Source organism: Salvelinus sp. IW2-2015, unplaced genomic scaffold, assembly GCF_002910315.2.
Source record: "Salvelinus sp. IW2-2015 unplaced genomic scaffold, ASM291031v2 Un_scaffold6611, whole genome shotgun sequence".
NCBI classification, from domain to species: Eukaryota; Metazoa; Chordata; class Actinopteri; order Salmoniformes; family Salmonidae; genus Salvelinus; species Salvelinus sp. IW2-2015.
This window is the reverse complement of record NW_019947873.1, coordinates 19,494-30,144: the sequence shown is the minus strand read 5'-3', so window position 1 is coordinate 30,144 and position 10,651 is coordinate 19,494.

Genomic DNA, 10,651 nt, shown 5'->3' with positions numbered 1-10,651 from the left:
TGCAGGAGCTAAGATATTTGATGAAGTTTTATCTCTCCCCAGGTCCACACAAGATCAAGTTCATCCCAGAGATGGTGGGTCCCATCCTAGAGATGACTCTGGTCCCAGAGATAAGATAGAGCTTAGGAAAGCTACCATCCCCCATCTTCTTCCGACATGATGGCCAGTGTGAATTCCACTTCACATGCAGCTTTCAACGGGTCTGTATCAGGGTCAGTCAGTCTGTCGATCCAGCCGCGGTCAATCGGCCCAGTCAATCCGGCCAGTCCAATCGGCCAGTTCAATCGCCAGTCAATCGGCCAGTCAATTTGCCAGTCAATTCAGCCAGTCAGGGTCCAATCGGACAGTCAATCGGTCAGTCAATCGGTCAGTCCAGTATATTAATCAATCAGTCAGATCTACAATCAATCAGATGTATGATAAAGCCCTTTGACATCAGCAGGTTTTCTACCAGAAGCGTTTACAATAACCCCACAGTTGACCCCAAGAGTAAGCAGAAGCCACGCGTCAAGGGACGGGTTGTAGAAGTTACAGGCTGTCTCCAAATCCTCCCAGCCAGTGTTAGTAGTATAGGGCTGGTGTTCCCAGATCCTCCCAGCCAGTTAGAAGTACAGGCTGTCTCCCAGATTCCTCCCATCCAGTGTAGAATACAGGCTGTTTCTCCCAAAATCCTCCCAGCCCAGTTGTAGAAGTCGGCTGTCTCCCAGATCCGGCCAGCCCAGTGTAGAAGTACAGGCTGTCTCCCAGATCCTCCCAGCCAGGTGTATAGTTACAGGCTGTCTCCCAGATCCTCCAGCCCAGTGTAGAAGTAACAGGCTGTTCCCAGATCCTCCCAGCCAGTGTTTAAGTAGTACGGCTGGTCTCCCAGATCCTCCAGCCAGTGTAGTAGTACAGGCCTGTCTCCAGATCCTGACCCAGCCAGTGTTAGAAGTACAGGCTGTCTCCCAGATCCCTCCCAAGCCAGTGTAGAAGTACCAGGCTGTCTCCCAGATTCCTCCCAGCCAGTGTAGTAGTACAGGGCTGTCTCCAGATCCTCCAGCCAGTGTAGAAGTACGGCTGTGTCCCAGATCCTCCAGCCAAGGTGGAAGTAACAGTGCTGGTCTCCCAAGAGCCTCCCAGCCAGTGTTAGTAGTACAGCTGTCCTCCCAGATTCCAGTGGTAGTAGTACAGGGCTGGGCTCCCATATCCTTCCCAGCTGTAGAAGTAACAGGCTTGTCTCCCAGTCTCCCAGGGCCAGTGAGTAGTACAGGCTGTCTCCCAGATCCTCCAGTGTAGTAGTACAGGCTGTCTCCCAGATCCTCCCAGTGTAGTAGTACAGGCTGTCTCCCAGATCCTCCGCCAGCAGCTGTTAGTAGTAACAGGCTGGGTCTCCCAGATCCTTCCCAACCAGTGTAGAAGTACAGGCTGTCTCCCAGATCCTCCCAGCCAGTGTAGTAGTACAGGCTGTCTCCCAATCTTCCCCAGCCCAGTGTAGAAGTACAGGCTGTTCTCCCAGATCTCCCAGCCAGTGTAGTAGTACAGGCTGTCTCCATATCCTCCCAGCCAGTGTAAGGAGTACAGGCTGTTCTCCCAGATCCTCCCAGCCAGTGTAGAAGTACAGGGCGGTCTCCCAGATTCCTCCCAGTCATTGTAGTAGTACAGCCTGTCTTGCCCAGAGGCCTCCCAGCCGTAGTAGAAGTTACAGGCGTCTCCACAGATTCCTCCAGCCAGCTGTAGAATTACAGGCTGGCTCCCAGATCCTCCCAGCCGTGTAGAAGTACAAGGCTGTCTCCAGGATTCCTCCCAGCCAGTGTAGTAGTACAGGCGGGCTCCCAGCATCCTCCCAGCCCAGTGTAGAGTTACACGGCTGGTTTCCCAGATCCTTTCCGCCAGTTGTTAGAAGTTAACAGGCTGTCTCCCAGACCCCAGCCAGTGTAAGAAGTCAGGCTGTCTCCCATATCCTCCCAGCCAGTGTGATAGTACAGGGGCTGTCTCCATATCCTCCAGCCATGTAGAAGTTACAGGCTGTCTCCCAGTCCTTCCAGGGCCAGTGTAGTAGTACAGGCTGTCTTCCCATATCCTCCCAGCCAGTGTAGAAGTACAGGCTGTCTCCCATATCCTCCCAGCCAAGTGTAGAAGTAACAGGCTGTCGTCCCAGATCCTCCCAGCCAGTGTAGGTAGTACAGACTGTCTCCAGATCTCCCAGTGTAGAAGTACAGGTTGTCTCCCAGATCCTCCCAGCCAGTGTAGTAGTACAGGCTGTCTCCCAGATCTCCAGGTAGAGTACCAGGCTGTTCCTCCAGATCCTCCCATCCAGTTAGTAGTCAGGCCTTGGCTCCCAAGATCCTCCAGCCAGTGTAGTAGTACAGGCTGTCTCCCGATCCTCCCAGCCAGTGTAGTAGTACAGGCTGTCTCCAGATTCCTCCCAGTGTAGAAGTACAGGCTGTCTTCCAATCCTCAGTGTAGTAGTACAGGCTGTCTCCCCAGATCCTCCCCAGCCAGTGTAGTAGTACAGGCTGTGTCTCCCAGTCCTCCCAGCCAGGTTAGTAGTACAGGCGGTCTCCCAGATCCTCCCCGCCAGTGTAGTAGTGACAGGGCTGGTCTCCCAGATCTCCCAGCCAGTGTAGTAGTACAGGACTGGTCTCCCAGTATCCTCCCAGCCAGTGTAGTAGTGACAGGGCTGTCTCCCAGATCCTCCCCGCCAGTGTAGAAGTACAGGCCTGTCTCCCAGTCCTCCCAGCCGGGTAGTAGTACAGGGGCGTCTAACCCAGATCCTCCCAAGCCAGTGTAGGAAGTACAGGCTGTCTCCCAGATCCTCCCCGCCAGTGTAGAAGCTTACAGGCTGTCTCCAGATCCTCCCAGCCAGTTAGTTACAGGCTGTCTCCAATCCTCCCCGCAGGTAGAGTACAGGCTGTCCCCAGATCCTCCCAGCCAGTGTAGTAGTAAGCAGGCTGTCTCCAGAGCTCCAAGCCAGTGTAGTAGTACAGGCGTCCTCCCAGGATCCTCCCAGCCGTGTAGTAGTACAGGTTTGTCTCCCATATCCTCTCCAGCCAGTGTGAAGTACAGGCTGTCTCCCATATCCTCCCCAGTGTAGAAGTACCAGGCTGGGTCTCCCAGATCCTCCCAGGCCAGTGTAGTGTTTACAGGCTGTCTTCCATATCTCCCAGCCAGTGTAGTAGTACAGGCTGTCTCCCAGATCCTCCCAGCCAGTTGTAGTAGTACAGGCTGGGTCTCCCAGATTCCTCCCAAGCCAGTGTAGAAGTACAGGCTGTCTCCAGATCTCCCAGTTCGTGTTACAATTAGGTTCATACAGTCAGTACAGCCTGTTCCCCAGATCCTCCCAGCCAGTGTAGAAGTACAGGCTGTCTCCATATCCTCCCCAACCAGTGTAGAAGTACAGGCTGTCTCCAGATCCTCCCAGCCAGTGGGAGACAGTACAGGCGTCTCCAGATCCTCCAAGCCCAGATGTAGAACGTACAGGCTGTCTCCCATATCCTCCCAACCGTGTAGTGTACACGGCTGTCTCCCAGATCCTCCAGCCGTGTAGAAGTTACATGGGGGCTGTCTCCCAGAATCCTCCCAAGCCAGTGTAGGAAGTACAGGCTGGCTCCCAGATCCTCCCAGGCAGTATAAGAAGTACAGGCTGTCTCCAGATCCTCCCAGCCATGTGGAGTAGTACAGGCTCGTGTCCATAATCCTCCCAGCCAGTGTAGTAGTTACAGGCTGTTCTCCCATATCTCCCAGCCAGTGTAGAAGTACAGGCGTTCTCCCATATCCTCCAACCAGTGTAAGGAAGTAAGGCTGTCTCCCAGATCCTCCCAGCAGTGTAGAATACAGGCTGTCTCCAGATCCTCCAGCCGTGTAGAAGTACCAGGCTGTCTCCCATATATTCCTCCCAGCCCAGTTGAGTAGTTACAGGCTGTCTCCATATCCTTCCCAGCCAGTGTAGAAGTACAGGCTGTCTCCCAATCATGTTAGAGTTGGAGAGTATACAGTTAGTGTCAACAGGTCAGTCTGTGAGAGTTGGGAGTGAAGGGAGCCCTGTAATACAGTTAGTGTCGGACAGTCAGTCTGTTTAGGAGTGGGGAGTGAGGGAGGCCCTGGTAATACAGTTAGGGTCAGACAGTCAGTCTGTTAGAGTTGGGAGGGAAGGAGCCCCTGGTAATACAGTTGTGTCAGGACAGTCAGTCTGTTAGAGGTTGGAGTGAAGGGGAGCCCTGGTAATAACAGTAGTGTCAGACAGTCAGGACCCGACTCTTTTGGGAATGACTACATCCTCTGTATATTCCCCTCTACACTGTTAAAATAGGATTCAATTTAATTTATGCATCCCAAATGGCACCCTATTCCCTATACTAGTGCACTACTTCTGACCAGGCCCTTAATATGGAATAGTGCACTACTTTAGACCAGGTTTATAGGTAGTAGTGCACTTACTTTAGACCAGGACCTCTAGGGTAGCTTAGTTGCACTACTTTAGACCAGGGTCTATAGCGGTAGTAGTGCTACTACTTTAGACCACGGTCTATTAGGTGAGTAGTGCACTACTTTAGACCAGGACCTCTAGGGTGTAGGTACACTACGTTGACCAGGAACCTGTAGTGCATATATAGGGAATAGGGAGCCATTTGTGACATATACAATGGCTTTCTAGTCTGCATTCTAAAACGTAGCAGAGAGAGAGAGTTGCATCTTCTTCCTCCCAGAGCGTCTCCTCTCTTCCTCCAGAGCGAGACGTCTCCTCTCTTCCTTCCAGAGCGTCTCCTTCTCTTCCCTCCAGAGCGAGACGTCTCTCCTGACTGACGCCCAGCAGCAGCAGCACATCAAACAGGCAGTTTCACGTCGGAGCCAACGGTCCCACGATAAGTGGATGTGCCGGCTTACCTTCCTTCTGTCGTCTTTCTTGAGAAAGAGAAGAGAGAGGGAGGAAGGAAGGAACTAGAGGAGGTGCTTTCTGCTGTTGCCATGCTCCCCGCTCAAGCTGCGAAGAAGGGAGAAAGAGAGAGAGAGAAATATTAGAGGGTGGTCTTCCTGTCATGGCCTGCTCCACTTGCTCCCCTGCTCAAGCCGTAGCCAATCACAGGCAGATAAGAGAAGTTAGGTTGAGATGTCATCGGACTGATAATGAAGTGATTTAATATGACTCACAGTCCATCAGGCTGAAAGAGAGGTGATTAAACCAAAGAGGAGAGGTTCCTCTCAACCAGGAGAGAGAAAGAGACAGGGAGGAGAGACAGGGGAGGAGGAGAGAAGAGGGCATAGAGTGGTGAACAGAGAGGGATAGAGTGGTGGGAAAGAGAGAGAGAGAGGGGGGGAAACGAGGAGGGATAAGAGTGGGGGGAAAAGAGAGAGAGAGAGGGGGAGAGAGAGATTATAGAGTTGGGGGGATACTTACATGGAAAAGTGACCCATACCTAACTCACTAGATCACACACAAACTGACCAGAGAGGCGAGAGGAGGAGAGACCCTCTCACAATGATCCACCTCTCGGAGCTATGGGCCGACGCTCATTCTTAACCCTACCGCGCTCGGTGCGACGGGCCGGGAAAGAGAGGATAGAGTAGTGGGGAAGAGAGAATAGAGTGGGGGAGAGAGAGAAAAGAAAGAGAAGGAGGAGGAGCGAGAGAGTGTTGGAGAGAAGAGTGAGGGAGCAGAAAGAGGTAAGAGGATAGAGACTATCGCCTCTTACTTTGGTGGTTGCAACTAGAAAAATGATCTGTGCTGATATGAAAAGCTTGGCCTTGCTTTCAAATTGCAGTTTGAGAATGACAAGCGGGGCGGCAGATTCATTTCACCAACATTGGATCACGAGGTGGAGGGGGGCAGAGGAGACGAGCAGAGACAAAAGCCTCTTCTCCACAAGATGTGTAGTGATGCTGTCTGTCTGTCTTGTCTTGTCTGTCTGTCTGTCTGTCTGTCTGTAATGTCTGTCTTCTGCTGTTTTGTCCTATCTGTCATGTTCTGTCTTGTCTGTCTGTCTGTCTGTCTGTCCTGTTCTAGTCTTCTGTCTGTCTGTTCTGTCTCGAGCTAGGTTCGTCTCTACTCCTTCGTTCGGTGCTCCGGTGTTGTGATTGCTTTGTGCGGCTGCAGCCTCTCGTGGAGTGCTGGTCTGCGGGGCTTACTACTTTCGCTCCGGGCCACTGTTCTGTCTGTCTTGTTCTGTCTCTTAGTCGTGTGGCTTTGCGGGAGCCACTTAGGGGCTCTATGGTCTACGACTGGCGAAGCAGCGTTGCGCCGGTATGTCCCCTTTGTCCTGTCCGGTCCGGTCCTGTCTGGTCTGTCTGTCTGTCTTGAGTCATGTCTGTCTCCTGGCCTGTCGGTTGTCCTTTCTGGTCTGTCTGTCGCGGCCGATGCTTCGGATCGACTAGGTGTTCTACGTTCTGGCCTGCCGATGTGCCTGTGCCTGCCTGCCTGCCTGGCCCTGCCTGCCTGCCTGCCTGCCTGCCTGCCCTGGCACGCCTGCCTGCCTGTCTGCCTGTCTGCCCTGTCCACTATTCAAATTGATAATCCGCGTCGTAAAAGCGTAATATGAATGTCGTCCGTTACACGCCTTACCGGGAATAGGAAGTATCATATAACACGGATCTGTTCTTGTCCCAGCCCTCTAATGTGCACCAAAACCTGAACCCGAGGCGGGGTTCGATATGGTGGGTGGTGAAAAGAGAATCCGCGGATGGGACGACGGGAGGTGTTATATGACATCTGCGCTCCGAGCATGGTATTGCTACACTGCATATCGACTCTAACGAATTACAGTTTTCATCGAGCGCGCTTTGCCAGGCCTCGCGTCTGCCTGCCTGCCTTGCCTGCCTGCCCTGCCTGCCTGCCGTGTCGCCTGTCTGCCTGTCGTCTGGTCTGTCTGTCTGTCTGTCTGTTCTGCATGTTCTGCCTGGTCTGTCTGCGCTGCCTTGGCTGCATGTCTGTCTTGTCCTGCTGCCTGCCTGCCTGCCTGCGCCTGCCTGCCTGTCGCCTGTACTGTCTTGTCTTGTCTGTCTGTTCTGTCTGTCCTGTCTGTCTGTCTGTTTCTGTTCCTGGTCATGTCGTTCTGTCTGTCTGTCTGCATGTCTTGTCTGCATGTCTATGTCTGTCTGCCTGTCCCTCTCCTCGTCTCTCTCAATGTATTGAAGGGCTGTATTCGACATGGGGAAACATATGTTTACATTGCCAAGCAAGTGAAAATAGATTAATAAACCAAAGTGAGTGGAAACAGGGAAACATTAGTTTAGTTACACTCACAAAGGGTTTAAAGAATATAGGACATTTCAAATGTCTAGATTATTGGCTATGTACAGTGGTGTAAACAATGTGCAAGTATTGAAAAGGTAAAATTAAGCAGATTGTATTAGGTTGTATTTTACAATGTTGTTTGTGCTCCACGGGTTGCCTGTTCTCATGGGCAACGGTCACAAACAATATGAGAGTTTATTCATGTGTTTGATTATGGTTTTTTTAATCTTTCCGGGGTAGGTGCTGTGTGATCGTAGATGGAAATTATGTGGTCGCTAATATGGTCATTACATTGGGCAGGAGGTTAGGAAGTGCAAGCTCAGTTCCACCTCATTGATGGGCAGTGAGCACATGTAGGCCTGTCTTCTCTTGAGAGCCAGTGTCTGCCTACGGCCGGCCTTTCCTCAATAGCAAGGGCTATGCTCACTGAGTCTGTACACTTAGTCAAAGCGTCCTTAAGTTGGGTCAGTCACAGTGGTCAGGATCTGCCAACCGAGTATGTCCTCTCTGTTTTAGGCCAAATAGCATTCTAGTTTTGACTCTGTTTTTTTTTGTGAATTCTTATCCAATGTGTCAAGTAATAAATATAGATTTTGTAATTATCTTTACTCTATTCTCCCTTCTCCCTGCCGCACCTCTCACCCCACCTCTCCCTCCTCTCTCCCCCCTCCACCTCTCCTCCCTCTCTCTCCCCCACCTCTCTCCCCTGCTCTCTCTCCCTTCCCTCTCTCTCTCTCCCTCTCTCCCTCACTACTCTCTCCGCCTCTACTCTCCCGCTCTCTCCATGCACTCTCTCCCCTCACCTCTCTCCCCTCTCTCCCTCATTCTCTCTCCCACTCTCTTCCCCCTCTCTCTCCCTCACTTCTCTCCCCAGCTGTGGAACATTGCAGGGAAAACACAAGTACCTGTCTTAAGAGTGGGAGAATCTTTTGTGAGCTGGTGGTTTCGTCTGTTGAGAGAGGACTCCTGGACTCAGGCATCATGCCCACGATGAGAACAAAAAGGAGAACGGATGAGCTTGCCACTGTCCAACTGGCTGGTAGGACAGACGACACACCACTGTTCTATATCCTGATCCGTTGGGGACAGATTGTCTGTCTGCGCGTCCCGGCTGCGAGGCCAGCTTACCTGTCTTATTTGATTGACACGGGTTACTTTCCAACTGTTGGAAAGACATGGTGAGATTTTAACATCCAGCTGCCATAACGTTCATGGATTGCGATTGGTTATGCGACTTTGTTGTCGCTATTTCCACTGTTCGTAGTTAAACCTTGTCAATGTTTTTCATCCTCAGAACACTTCTCCAAGGAGATCAGAGAGACGAAGAGATGTTGAACGATCAGGTTAGGAAAGACGTCTTCAATCATCAGTCTCCTCAACTCACTTTTCTGGGTATATAGTGTTACTCCAGTCCCTCTGTTGAAGTCAAGGTCAGGGTGGTTTTCTGCCCTTAGCCGGCTCGTCAGTCAGCCCTTAGCGCGTGCCGTCAGTCCACGCGCCATAGCGGTAACGTTCACGATGCCAGCCCTAGCCGGTCCGTCAGTCAGCCCTAGCGGTCCGCCTCAGTCAGCCCGAGCGGTCCGTCAGTCAGCCTAGCGGTCCCGTCAGCAGCCCCTAGCGGTCTGTCAGTCTGGCCCTACGGTACCGTTCAGCAGCCCTAGCGGTCCGTCCCAGTCAGCCCTTAGCGGGTCCGCAGTCTGCCCTACGCGGTCGTCAGTCTGCCCTAGCGCGTCCGTCAGTCAGCCCTAGCGCGTCCGTCAGTCTTGGCCCTAGCGGTCCTTTCAGTCTGCCCTAGCGCGTCCGTCAGTCTGCCCCAGCGGACGTCAGTCTGCCCTAGCGGTACGGTCAGTCAGCCTAGGCGGTACCGTCAGTCAGCCCTCTAGGGTGGCCGTCAGCTCAGCCCTAGCCGGTACGTCAGTCAGCCCTAGCGGTTCCGTCAGTGTCTTGCCCTAGCGGTACGTCACGGTCAGCCCAGACTAACTAGCGGTACGTCAGTCAGCACCTAGGCGGTCAGTCAGTCCAAGCCCTAGCGGTACGTTCAGTCAGCACCGTAGCGGCGTACGTTCAGTCAGCCCCTCGCGGTCAGTCAGTCAGCCCTACGGGCAGTCAGTCAGCCCTGAGCGGTCAGTCAGTTCAGCCCTAGCGGTCCGTCAGTCCAGCCCCCCCCCCCCCCCCCCCCCCCCCCACCCCCCGCCCACCCCCGCCCCCCCCGCCAGCCTCCACCCCCCCGCCCCCCCCCATAGCGGTCCGTCAGTCTGCCCTAGCGGTCCGTCCAGGCTGCCCTAGCGGTCCGTCAGTCAGGCCCTAGCAGTCTGATCAGGCAGCCCTAGCAGTCCGTCAGTTTCAGCCCCAGCGGTCCGTCAGCCCAGCCCTAGCGGTTCCATCAGTCTGCCCTAGCAGTCCATTGTTGCCGTCTAAAAAGCGTTTTCTAGATAAAAGGGAAAATGTCACCCATGAACTTCATCAGTCCAACATTCTGAAATGGAACCCTATATACCTATATTAGTACACTACTTTTAGACCAGGGCCCACCCTATTCCCTATATAGTGCACTACTTTAGGGACCAGGGCTCACCCATGATTCCCTATATAAGTGCACGTACTTTAGACCAGGCCCACCTATTCCCGTATATAGTGCACTACTTTAGGACCAGTGGGCCCCACCCTATTCCCTATATTAGTTGCCACTACTTTAGACCAGGACCCCACATTAGGGCTCTGTTCCAGCAGTAGTACACTATGTAGTGACTAGGGGACATTTGTCAAGACACAGTTGACTTGTCCCTCTGTTCCGTTGTCACCATGGTGAAGTCATATTGAAGCCCACCAGGTGTGTACAGGTTGACGCATTGTGTCCTCTGTCCGGGGGATACAGGTACCATGTACAAGCTGTTGTGACCTCCACAAGGAGATGTGGACAATCTACACTGAAGCGGCCTACACACTGCTGCTGCACCGCTAAGCACTGCGCAAAGGTATTCACACACACGATACGCACCACACACACAACAGCAACACACACACACACACACACACACACACATCCACACCACACACACACACACACACACACACACACACACAAAACACGCTCTCACTATCTTTCTCTCTACTACCCTCTCTTTCCGTCTTATCTCTCTCCCTCCCTCTCGGCCCCCTCTCTCTCTCTCTCTCGTCTCTCTCTCTCTCTCTCTCTCTCATCTCTCTCTCTCGCCCTCATGTGTATCTATTCAATTCAAGGGCTTCATATTGCTATGGAAGCATGTGTTTAAACAATTGCCAAAGGCAAGTGACGTAGATAACTATACAAAAGTGTAAAATCTCTCTCTCTTTCCTTCTTTCTTTCTCTCTCTCTCTCTCCTCTCTTTCCTCTGATCTATCTCTCTTCCTCTCTCCCTCTGTGTATCTCTCTTTCCCGTATTTCCTTCTCCTCCCCTCCTTCTC